The following is a 13,618-nucleotide window of genomic DNA, read 5'->3' as shown; positions in this document are numbered from 1 at the left end:
GGGTTCCAGCATTTCTGAAACTTGAGAGTTTTTTTCGAGTTGAGTGGGTACTAGGTTGAGTATGAGAGCTATGGGAGGATTTTATGGGGCTCGGGGGCTGGTAGCGCGATTCGTGTGATGAACTTAAATTCTTTTGTATCGGATTCATCTCCCTTTTCACCGATGAGGATGGGCCTGAGAGTAATGGGAGGATTTTGTTTCAGGGGCGTTCTGGTTCCCAGGAATTTTTTTCGCCTGATGAACTTGAAATCAATTTTGGACTCGGATTCATATTCATTTTCATCGATGTGGGGGATTAGGTTGGTTGCCGCCGCCACAGACGAGCCCCTTTTGTGCATGAGCGTTGGCAATCTCTCCAGGTATTCAACCGAAATCAACTGGTTGAATTATGTTTGTGCTTTAGGATGAAGTTTTTTTGAAATAACTTTTTCGAGGTGTAAATTATCTATGGAAACTAAATGTTAGGGTTGGTTCACAAATGTTTGAAATGCAAAATGAATTGTGATGCTGGTTTTAGAACATTTACCATCTCCCCAGGCTTGGCTGTGATGTAAACTCGTGGTGTAGGCAATCCATAGTAAATTCGATGCCTATCAGTGTGTTGGTTTTCGTTCAGCTTTATTTTCATGATTGCTTGAAGTTTAAGTGGCTCACAGATGATGTTTTTTTTGTTGATGATATATCTAGTAACCTTTCTTGGATTTTCATGCTCATAAGCTCATTGAATGTACCTTCAGTAGCCTTCTTGTCAAAGTTCACTACAAATGTTCATTCGTTTTATGTAGTATAAGCAGTACCAATACTGAGCACTAATGTGGTTTATGTTTTTGCATCTATTGAGTAACTGTTTTTAAAACAATTGGCTTCTTCTTTTTTATTGCCTTTTCCAGGCAGAATGGATGAAAGTGATAGTCCGAGGAGTTTCTTCGTCAAACAAGAAGGATAATACTTGTGTGCAAAATTCAAAGGTATAGTTATTTAGGAAAAGTTGTTCACAGAAAAGTTGTGTCACAATGTTTGCCTTGATTTTTTTTCTAAAAAGATCTATGCTAAAAAGGTTGCAATAATAAGTTGCTGCTAAAAATTTATAATGATAATAGAGGGTGGAGCTTAGTCAAGCACCTCCTCTGCATGATAAGTCACTGCCAAAAATATGTCATAATAAGTTCATGCTAAAGAGTTGTTCATAATAAGTTATGCTTGAAAGGTTACCTGCTAAGTTGTATGTGTCAAAAGTTATATTTGTTGGAAAAGTTATTTTCAGAATGCTGCATGCCTGGTTCCACTACTTATTATTAGTAATACAAGCACCTTCTCTTCCTTTTTTTTCACTTTTTAAATTCCGTATAGCTGAACTGGCACACTAGCTAGATAGTATCGTGATATCTTCTTTGCCGTCCCAGTTATTATGAATGACTGAAACCAATACCAGCTTTTTTTGGGCTGGGAGGGGGGGATTAAAGCACTGAATTTCCATACCAAAAAGGAGCTGTTCAATGTTCAACAATTTTATTAGTTCAATATTCAACGGTTCTTATTGTCTTATTTTTTTGGCTGAAAACTCTGGACACTAGCTGTGATGATGACGGTGCCAGCACGCACTCTGTGCCTAGCAATGTTAAAGAATGGGCGGTATGTTTGATGCTATCCTCTCTCTTCTTTTGTTGCTGGGATATATGTGAATAAGTTATGTGGATAAACTTTTGACATGCCAATAAGTTGTGTCACGCAGATTATTTTGTGCCAATAAGTTAGGCAAAAAGAGTGCATCTTCTAAGTAATGCACATAAATTAATAGTCATGCCAATAATTCTCGGAAGTAGTAGTGTGTATAAGTTGTCTAGAATGAGTTAATTATGCACAAAGATTTTGTGTCAAATAAGTTGCATGTATAAGTTTTTCTATAATGTTTTCGTTCTGGGTACAACTTAGTTTCTGGAACAGTTTTACATATTTTTTGTATATAGGAAATGTTATGCGCAAAACTCCTTTACATTTTCCTGTTTCTATTATGTAATGTTATTGAATGTAACTCCTTCAAATTTAGCAAAAATTACTAAACAAGTTATTTTATATCACAAACACATGCAAACAACTTATATGTCAAGCTGTATCAAGGCCGTTATAACCTTTTCTAACAAATTTTGTATATTGAAAACTTTACATACTTGTAATAAATTACGAACACATAGCTGTTGTTACAACTATTTTTTTATCTGTCAGGTGCTTGTCCCTCTTGTAGAAATAGTTTTTGGTACCTACTTGTTGCAAATTTTAGGCATTAAAGGTTTGAGGTGATATGTCCTTTCAAAAATATTGACATCATCAAACAAGATGCATTTGTTGCCATATCAAACTTCCGCAAAGTCTTCAAGCTTGTACACAGCAGGTCCACAACAGTTGGCATATATGATATGCCAACAGCCTTTGGGCGCATATCTAACAACACGAGGCAGTTTAGTTTACACCACTTTTTTTTTGTGATCACACCCCCCTACATCACAAATCTATACCTATTATTAAAGCAAGCAACGTCTCTGCCAGGGCCTTTCGTACGTCGCCCTAATTTTGCAAAAGAGTAAAGGGGGGCTCGGTTGGAAAAAATAGGAAAGCGAGGGGGTTAAAGGGGAAAGAGCTCAGCTCCCTCGTTCCCCTACCCTCCCTCGGGGGATCGAGATGTCGCCGCTCCGGGCCCCTACCTCGGGGGATCGAGACGCCGCCGCTCCGTCCGGCTCCGAGGCCGGAGGCCAGTTCCTACCTTCGCCCTCCACCCCATCTCCACCTTCGACATCCCGCCGCCGCTCCGTCCGGATCCAGGGCCTGCGGCCGGTTCCCACCTTCGCCCTCCACCCATGTCCACCGACGACCTCCCGCCGTCCTCCGACATCGACGCCATCATCCTCCGGTTCCTACACCACTTTAGGGACCCGCGCGACGCCGGCCGTGTCGACTTGGTAAATGGCCACCGCATCCTCGAGGCGGCAGCGAAAAAAACTTCGTACGTCGTGGTTCCTCCGATCGATTCCGCAGCTGCGACCCACCCGCCGTCGGCTTCGCCTCCCTCCAACTCGCGCATCCCGGGGGTTCCTCTGATCGATTCCGCAACTGCAACCCGCCCGCGCTGTCCGCTTCGCCTCCTTTCAACCCGCGCATCCCGTTTTGCCGTCGATTCCAGTGATCAGCCGCCGCCGCACGCCCTCCTCCTCGCTCGCCCTGCGCCACCGCCGCCGCTCGCCCTCCTCCCTGCGCCGCAGCCGCCCGCCCTCCTCGCTCGCCCTGCGCCGCCGCCGCCACCGCCGCTCGCCCTCCTCCTCTCCTCGCTTGCCCTGCGCCGCTGCCGCTCGCCTTCCCCCTCGACTTCTTCTTCCCCATACGAGATGTTGCAGTCAGGCTTCTTCATTTTTCCCCAATTTTTTCAATCCATAGCCTGAATGCATGAGAGTGAATTACCACACCACCATCTTCTGCACCTCCATGAGGTTTCATTTTGATGCTCACTGCTGCTGTCCCCGCTGATTCGCATCCAGCGAGCTCTAATGCAGTGGTCCGTGGATGCAAATATTTTCCCCTGGAAACATTTTTTTTGTTTACCTTACCTATTTTTTGCAGTGGTCAAACTTTCTTTCACTAAAATTTGTTTACCAGCATTTTCATTTTGGTTCAATACTCATCTCCACTATTTTCACTTTGTCAGATTTGTTAATTGAACGAAGTTGAGCACTGGCTACAAACAACCAAGTTCTTACATACATCAGGTGAGTTTGTGTTTTCCTCTTATTTTAGATTCAGAGCTTTTAGCATGTAAATGAAGCATTTTTACCATTAACTTTTGCATCCTAGATGGTTCTATGTATATTCTCCCATCCAATAAATTCTGTTATTTGTATAAAAGGTGAAATATCTGATCCTACACTTATATTACAAGCATGCTTATTACCCTGCATGGGAGGGAGGAAAATGGTTCTAGCTTGGTCCTTCGAATAGAAAATGAGGAAATAGTAAATATAATTAAAGTTGACGAGTCTATTAGGCTGTTAATTAGAAATTTCTAGCCTAAACCTCCATAGATATATTCAGCGAACAGGCTATCTTCCTTTCACTTTGCAGCTTATGTATCTACATCTCATTTACTGGCTATATTTGTGATGTTCAGTTTATTTTTTCATGTGCTCATGTTCAGGCAGAACTTCTCCATTAGTCCTATGAGATTGAGGCGGATAGGACGGCGTCTATAGAGACACTGATGAACCATTTGCAGGTGAGAATTTGTTACTTTTCAGGCGTGATTGTTGTGAATTAGTATCGGGCAATGAAACAGTCTGCATTTGATGCAGGAAACTGCACTTAACCATGTGAAGACTGCTGGGCTGCTAGGTGATGGATTCGGCTCCACACCAGAGATGAGTAAACGAAACTTGTTCTGGGTGGTTAGCCAAAGCAGGCCATTGTCGAGCGTTATCCATGCTGGTATGGTTCGCAGAATTGCATGTTGTTATTTTAGTTTTCTAATTGTCATTTGAGCTTGAATTAAGATGTACCCCCTAGCTTTTGACATCATGTGGCTACTCTCGGAGACATGCCAACAGTGTGGGGCACATAATGATTTTGATTACAGCTTGTTTCCTTGGTGCTGGGTATTGAGTAATCAGTTGAATGGAGTTTTCAAGTTGTTTGACAATAAATGTGAAAGGAAAGGTCCCTGGTCTTTTGTGCTGTTTGACAATAACTTTTTGGAGGAGCGTGGTTATATCTCACTTCAGGCAGTTTGCAGACTTTAATAATTGATACGGATACCCTCATTGAACCTCTTAATATATTTTCTCATGTTTCCTAAAAGATATTATAAGTTTGTGTTTCGTGAGCTTAAGATATTATAAGTTTGTGTTTTGTGAGCTTAAGGCAGCCCCTTCCATCTGGATTCTACTGATACATGTTCTGAGTTTGCTCGTCTATTCTGCTGCAGGGGTGATAATGTTGAAGTAGATACATGGGTTAGTGCTAATGGTAAAAATGGAATGCGTCGGGATTGGCATATACGTGATTCTATAACAGGCGACACGATACTGAAGGCAACAAGGTTCAAATCTCAGCCACTCTGATATATTTATACCATTAATCACAAAACTACATTACCAGTTTATGTCACCCAATCGACATGTTACGATTGGCCTACAATTGCTGCACTAACAAATATTTCTCCTCAAAATTATTGTGCAACTTGCATCAGACTGACATTCTGTTGCAACTTGTTCTTATGTCTGTATCTGCAGTAAATGGGTTATGATGAACAAGCTCACTAGGAAGCTTGCAAGAATTCCAAATGAAGTGCGGACTGAAATAGAACCCTACTTTTTTGAGCGATCCACTATTGTCGATGAAGACAACCGCAAACTTCCAAAACTGCCAGAGGATAAAAGCGCTACTGCAGCCAAATATGTCCATACAGGCCTGACTGTAAGTTAATTGAATTAATATTTAGATTGCAAGTCTATTCATAACATTTGTTTTTTCGTTTGCTGTTTTATATATTTTGCTTCTGTTTAATGCAGCATTGGTGGGCTGATCTTGATATAATCAGCATGTCAATAATGTTAAATACATTGCAAGGATTCTTGAGGTAATTTTATTTCCGATGATACGCCCTTACTGAACTTGTTGATATTTCTTGTTTAGACACTTGAATAGATACCCTAGCACATTATTTTAGTACTTGTTCTGTATTTGAACTATTTTGTTTCGTACTTGAGGATCCTTAACAAGAATAATCTTTCAATTTATCTTCTGTACCTCTGAACATTGCATTGAGGTCGCCTTATGTGTTTCCTGGCATTTTGTTTTGGGGCATTTGGCAATCATGTGGCAAACAGATCATTTACTTATGCCCAATCCTGTATGTTCTGTTGCCAGAACTTCAGTAGCCAACTGATTGCAGAAGTTAATGAACATTGGAATGTTAGGTGCTTGAGGGGCCTCAGAATCATGTCACTGGATATGATTAGGTGTCCACTTGACTATTCATCGAACAAGCAAATCCAATCTCTCACAATATATTATTTAGGTGATATATTATTTTGGCTAACTTATTTATGACAAGGAATATACAAGTTGGACACCCAATGCTTCTCCTGGACATTTAACTATATTTGGTTGGTCACCTAGGTACCTAACAATGTCACTGACCTGGGTTGCTTACTTGCAAGAGCAGCCTGTGTACAAGTCAATGTATCTAAACTATAAAAAATATGAGTAGAGATAATTCTTATTTGCTTGATTGGTGATATGCTATATATTCTTGGCTGGTCCCATGCACTTATCGGTGGGCACAAATTTTTATGACAAACTTATCATTTGGATTTCCTTCCTGCTTAATTAGTTGGCAGCCTTCTTGTATGTATTAAGGGGGAAAATAAAGTTGATATGGAACTGATAGGATTGGTAAAGAAACCAAAAATAGAAGACAGTTTAGTATACAAGTCCCTAGCACACAAGTGTTTTCACATACACCAGTTAACTTTACATTCACCTTTATCAGAGTGCACCGATCTCCATTCTTGAGAACCATGAACTGGCGAGCATTGTGCTGGATTACAAAAGGGAGTGTGGCCGGGATAGTGTGCTGCAGTCACACACTACCGTGCACACTGATTGCAACAGCGAGTCTGGAGAAACAACGTTGCACTGTGAGCATCTGGTGAGCCTTGAATCAGGTCCGACCATGGTGAAAGCCCGGACCATGTGGAGGCCGAAGGGAACGAAGGCCCAAGAAACTGTGATTCCATCTTCATTGTGAACTGTGTGATGTTCCAAATGGTGATTTTGGCAGGAAAAAATGGTAAAAATCATTGTGGCTATCTGCATCCTCTATTGGAAGCAAAGCACACTAGGCATACATGATGCTTTGTTATAATCTCATACCAACGTGAGACCTAAGCTAATTTAAACATAAAGTGTCTAAAGATAGAGGAGATATAAGGGTGCCAACAATGTTGGCGGCGAGAAGTGGAGATCGAAGAGGAAAGATATAAGGGTGCATGGTTTGTTGTTTCTATTTTTCCTTTGATTTCTTCTTCTTCCTATGACAAAATCTTGGGTTGCACAAATGGGTGTTGTAAGTATTGATTTGTAGCTACTTCTGTATGACGGGGTGCAGCCATATTCGTTCAGAGAATTAAAGAATTAAGCTCGTATATTGTATTTATTGATATTTAATTTGATATTCTTCTCCTGGCTGATAAAGCATGTTGAACAGCGTGCTCTCCATGTCTCCGGCGGCCGGGACGGCGAAGCGGAGGCGAGGTCGGTCGGTTCGTGGAGCTGTCGGCGGAAGAGACGGTGGTAGATCAGCGGGCCGAGAGACGATTCGGCCAACGCCAGCGAGCTATCCATGTCGTCGGCGGTCGTGCCGTCGGCGGCCGGAACGGCGAAGCGGAGGCGGTGGAGCTTCGTCCGGCGGCATGCCTCCACACCGCGCTGCCCGCCGCGTGCCCTCGTAACGGTACAGCACGACAATCTCCTTGCTTCCTTCGTCCCCGTCGGCGGCCTCCGCCGCGGCGACACGCATGAAGGGCGATGGTGGCAAACCGGACCGGCCCAAGGAACTCTCTGTTCGGCGCAGCGCTGCCGGTTTGGTCGCTAAACTTGATGTTCAACTCTTGTAATTGTTGATAAACCGCGGCTCCTCCGCATCACTGAAATATGGGAATTACATTTTCTCTTTTACTAGATGGAGGAGAAGCAAAAGTTGTTGTGTTATGTGTAGAGATAACCTGAAGTGTTGGGAAAGGCATTTTAAACATGTGCTTTGGTATTACAATGGCAGGCTGCAGGCATGTGGTCTTATGAAATATTATAAATTCTGAACCTCTCGCAATTCAATATACCATTTCATAAGGTTCTAAAATACTTTTTTTTTTCATAAGTTTCAACATCAATCAGATCACGGTGAACTGAAGCTTGGCCAGTTGCATGTTGGCGAGAAGGCAAACATAATACTGGCTACTTTTTCAGCTTTTCAACCGTGGTAGGACAAAACAAGTGTAACTTACTCTTCTGAACATCCAAGGTGCCTTCTTCCATGATGGTCATAAATTTGGTCGGAGCTGCAGTACAACACCTCCAGTGCTAATGCAGGGTAGCGTGTCAAAATGTTCCATTCCTCTCACTGTTACTACCAATGGATAGTTTTGAAGTGCTTTACCAGGAACTGATAATGAGAGTTGAGGAAAACAAACCGATTGATCATCAGGAACTGAACCATAATTCGTTCATAGCCACCCAACTCAGATTCACTTAACTCAGATGGACAGGGAAAAGATCATACATTGCCCAAATTTAATCATGAAGGATAAAAACAAAACGTGTAGAAACTGCCCTAGCAAAGGTGTTAGTGTTAGAAGATTATACACGAGGCACGCACAAAAAGCTTGGCAATATCAAATACTCTTTTGGCAGCCATACAACATGTGTATTCCATTGATCAAACACAAGGAAAAGGAACACTTTACATCAACCAACTATAGAGATTCAAGAATGAGTTTCACCGTAGCAACGCACGGGCATTATACTAGTCTAACACATACGCCATTATTTGCTTTTTTCCCCCAACCCACGCCACCAGGAATTATTTGCTTTTTTCCCCCAACCCACGCCACCAGGAATGATAGTGTATTCGTCCTACGGCTATTGTTATCATACAATGGTGAGACACATTTCCATTTCAGAGAAGTAAGTTTTTACGCAATTTTTATTCTGTAGGCAACACGCAATTTTCCCTCATCTTTTTATGCATGCACATGTTAACACCACACATTTTTTTTTGCATACCACTATTCTTTGCCTCTTACACTTACCACATGTTTTTATATACTATGTTTTTTAAAGCTTAATCTTTTTAATTACATAACCGTAGGAACATGCTAAGCCAATATGCGAAGCGCTAAAGCCATGCGAAAAACGAGAATGTCATGCCTGGAATCAAGAAGATTGCTGCACAATATGTAAGTGTGTACTTAATCATGCCTAAGATTAAAAACGTCTTTATATTTGACAAATGACTGGTTTTTTTTCTTCATTAAGCCATCTGCACAGTATATGTCATTCACATAAGTTATATGTATATGCGCACAATTTGCTAACAGAATTTGATATCATGACTGATTTTTATTTTTCAACATTTTTTTAAAAGTTATGCATACAATTTTTTGTGCATGTCATTTAATAAGTTAGACTAAGAGATTATTTATACATATATTTTTTGCTTAAGTTATACATATAAATTATTGATAATATCCAGTGTATGGATATAACTTAATACAACAACAGTTTTATCATGCCTAAGATCAAAAAAAGGTTTGATTCTTGACACGAGACTTTTTTGCCTTCACAACTTTTTGCACCGTATAAGTTTATAACCAGCTTCGACTATTCAACCCCCCCCCCCCCCCCCATCTAGATCCTATTTAGCTGGGAAAGACCTTGTTGTTCGGGGTGATGTTATTCATCCTGATACCACCGTAGCCCCTCTTTTACCAGTGTTCATGATGAAGGTTCTAGAGCGTAGATCTTGTAAATTTAAATAAAAGTATAGCAGCCTTTCATGCGGCCTCGTCAGTTCGATAATGCAAGAACTTATTGCAATTACATGCTACCAAAGTTTAATCCCTCGAACCTCTTGAGTCAATGTTGAGAGGTGAGGTGAAGTGGTAGTTGATGTCGGAGTCGATGTTGAGCCCCTCATGCACCGTCTTCTACTTAGCAAGCATTCTTTGAGCTGCAAAAATCAATATAACTTCCTTTGTCTCGCTAAAGTTATGAATTAGATAGTAACAGAGCAGGCCTTTCTTGACTTTTCTACTCACAAAGATGTAATCGTCTTTGGCATTATGATTTTTCAGGGGGCCTTCAACATTTATAGCCACTGTTTGGCACATACAACCATTCAGACGCACTTGGCGCTCGCTTTATGGCATTTATGCTCAATAGAGGTCTGGATGTAGGCGCTCTCGGCTCATCGGCATCTTGCGCTCTCGCCTCTACACTTTGGTGCATTGCAATGCAAAGCAATGCTTGCATGTATGAAATGAATGCATGAATGGATGAATGCTTTTGCATGAGAGTGAGAGCGGAGTGTTAGCAAGTTAAGTGAAGCACAAGCTTCATTTTAGTCCCACTATCTTTGTGTGACGAAAGCTTCATGAGATAACTGAAATCCAATGATACCAAAGTCAAAATAGAATGTCGGGAGACCAATCAATGAAGTCCAATAGATAGAGAAATCAATTGATATGGCATAGCATTTCCAAATCAATAAGAGTAAATTGTATGCACCATACAACTAGTATTGTTGTATCATTTTAGTCTAACAAGTTGTAAAACGTGCAAATGGATATATCAAGTTGTCACATACAGTCATATGCGGTCCAAATACACATGCTGGACTGATTTATTGATGTGTTGGCGTATGACGTGGCAACGTTGGTTTGTTTTATGCTAATACCCCCTATGATTTGTTCCCACGTTTCTTTGCAACCATTCTATCCAATCGTTTTTTTCTTGGAGTAAATTATCGTATCGTTTTGACCAGACTAATTGAACGCTGAGTCAAGTTCCCAGTTTCCCACCGCACAAATCCAATTCTTATCCCTGGCCGACACTGGACTCCCCATCGATGATGGCGTTGCCAGCGCTCGCGAAGACTGCCGGCAACGGCGAGCCCTCCTCCGGTGCCGGACTGGTGAATGATAACCTGGTGGTTCGCGGGCTCGCGGCTTTGTCGATGTTGCTCAGGTGGCTTCAGGCGGCATCCTGCGAGGCTGCCCCATGTACGCCAATGTCAGGGTTGAGTGTGCCGCTACCTACTTGTGACGACCGACCCCCAAATCTCTCGAGTTAATCTTAATCCGAGCCCCTGATCACCTGTCCTAGTTTTCCCAGCCAAAGTGTTCAACCTCCAGTCTGGTCCCGACCCCTGAGACCCGACCCCTCTCCGCTGGCCTCCAGCTCCGACCCCGCCGACCCCAACTCACCCACCGGATTCTTCTAAGTCTTCCCCAACACCTCTTTTCAATCTGACCGGTGGACCCACGAGATCTTTTCCCCCAGATCTCCCGCGACAGGTGCACTCGAGTTGCATGCCCGCTTCAGAGTTCCCCCGCCGCGTGGCTCAACTCCTCCGACGCCCGCCGCTCCACCTCGTCTTCGGGCCGCGACCGAGTGGATTCTCGCGCCCCCTTCCCCAATCGCAGCGGAAACCCCTCTGCAACCTTTCTGCAGCACCTCGCCGCCCGCGCCCATCATCACATCGCCAGATCCCGGCCGTAGAGCCCGATGTCGCCCGTCTTTTCTGTCACTTCGCCACAGTCGCGCCGCCTGGTCTTCGCTACCCGACGATTCCTCCTCCGCCAATCCCGACCACGGCCGCGACAGCTCCTTTTCCCGCCCTGTCAGAAGCCGCCCGACAATCTGTTGCTCCGCGCTCGCTCGCGCGCCCACAGCCGCCTGTCTTCTTACCTGTGCGCCCTCGTTCCTAGCGCCGTTATCCCGGTCACTTCCATCAGCTCCACCGCACGACGACGCCCGCCTCCGCCAAATCTCAACCACCGGCAAACCCGCGCCTGCGCCGCCCTGACGCCAGAGCCCAATGACCGCTGGCGTCATCCCCGAAGTCCTGCTCCACCGCCCTCGTCGCTCAATCGCCGCCCGGGCAGAGCACTCCATCGCTTCTTCCCCGGCCTTCGCGCCGCTCCCCTTCTCCCTCCCGCGCCGCTATAAAAGGGAATGCGCAAGCCCCGCCGGAGTTCCCCTTGCCCTAGCTGCCAGAAGCCGAAGCCGCCCAAGCAGAAGAGCAGCTTCCTCCTTTCTCGCTTGAAGGCAAGCCCCGGATGCATGAAATCCCATTGTTTGCCAAACTTGCGCATGCCTTCTGCATCTTGTCTGTGCATTTACGTATAGGAGTTGTTTGGAACCATAGATGCATAACTTAGCTCCCCTGATCTGAACACTAGCTGTTGGACCGAGTAGCTGCTTTGCTTAAATAGGAAGCGGTAAAAGTCGAGTGATTTCCTGTCACTCGCGAGTTGTAGGAGTTGGTTGTCTTCCTCCTGTCACAACTGTAAGGACGATGGACGGGGCAGGGTTTTGGGTAACTCTTTGGTGGTCGGTTGATCGCCCCGTCTGTCTATGAAACTTGCTAAGGCCCGACAGTGGTGGTGTTCATGATCAAGTGTTTGAAAGTGCTAACCTCATACTTAGTATGGGATGAGGAAGCCTAGTACCGGATTGAACCTAGACGTGAGCGGTCGCCCCATTGTTCTTGGAACGGAGTTTCCCCTGCTAGCTGTCGCACGTGGTGGCAAGCGTGGTCACAGAACGGCAGAGGCCGGGTCTGTGGAACCTTGCACCAAAGGAAATGGGCCCGACACGGGTTAGGGGATTGATGGGGAAGGCCGACACAGGAAGCGACCTTCGTGGTGCGTGGATGTCGTGAGGTTAGGTTCACCATGCATGGTTAAAGAACTCGAATCGATTCGTCTGCCTCTCACAGTTTGAGACTGCTTGATCGCTATGCTACCCTGAGTAAGAAAGAAATATGATGATGACATGGTCTTGATGATTTTATATATACCTTTGGTTGGTTCTATGATTGCCTAGAATAGGTTGCAAAACTTAGACCGGATAAGGAACTTAGAACCGGAAGCTAAAACTTGAAAATAGGGTTTTACTTAGTGCTTCTTGGCAAACAAACCCCTCAGCCAAAAAGCCTTGCATGTCTAGATTTGGAGGAGTCGCTTTACTCCTGTCGGTTAAGTCTTGTTGAGCTTAGTAGCTCAGCCTTGTTGTGGCCTTTCTTTTCAGGTGAAACCGCTGCTCCCGAGCCCTTCTCTGTTGGCACTTGACCGCCCCAACTCCCTCCGGGTTGGACGGTCGAGTGGGATCCCTCCTCGGACGGCGAGGAGAGGGATCACTGACGTCTTGGATGGCCTCACCAAGGACGTCCGACCCCTGCGTTTAGCTTCCGCTCGTTTTTGCCTTCTGTCTGTTTTCTTTTGAACTTTGTAAAACTCTGATGTTTATTTCATAATCAAACTAAATGGTTAAGTTGTTAACTCGGTGGACTTGTTGTATTCGCTGGAACCGCTCACCCTCGTGTGGGTTTGCTAAATGGTCCTGTTCAAGTGGTTAATCGGAAGAAATCCGACGGCACTTCGTGTTTACTCGATTTAGGCATAAGCGTCGCGTATTATGCGGCTAAATCATGTTTAACCGAGTAGATCCGAAGTGGATCCACCACAGCTGGTACCAGAACCGGTTTAGCCATACAGAGAACACAACAAGCCCTAACACTTCTTTGAAAAGATAAAAGTTGCAAGAAACTCTTTTAAAAAATCTCGTACGATCGTTAAGGATGACTTTAGTGCGAGAGGCCCTGGGGGATTTTGGGGTTGTTTTAGGTGGCTAATATTTATTTGGTTATCTTGCTAACCCTTCCAGCACTTCGCCACATTTATTATACGTGTGCCGAGTTCCGCATCACGAGTATGCGAGGGTTGATAGGGAGTTCTATTCAAAGGACCCTATCATCGCGGTTGTTTCGCCCACGTCTATCATACGTGCGCAGGTT

At 44.2% G+C, this 13,618-nt stretch overlaps 1 pseudogene; it reads left to right on the top strand.

Annotated features, from left to right (window-relative positions):
* The first annotated feature begins 2,852 nt into the window (after positions 1-2,852).
* LOC117835473 (palmitoyl-acyl carrier protein thioesterase, chloroplastic-like) lies at positions 2,853-7,187 on the top strand (annotated as a pseudogene).
* The last annotated feature ends 6,431 nt before the right edge of the window (positions 7,188-13,618 follow it).

This window comes from Setaria viridis, chromosome 9, assembly GCF_005286985.2.
Source record: "Setaria viridis chromosome 9, Setaria_viridis_v4.0, whole genome shotgun sequence".
Lineage (NCBI taxonomy): Eukaryota > Viridiplantae > Streptophyta > Magnoliopsida > Poales > Poaceae > Setaria > Setaria viridis.
The sequence above is the reverse complement of the archived record's forward strand: the minus strand, read 5'-3'. Positions and strand labels throughout refer to the sequence as shown.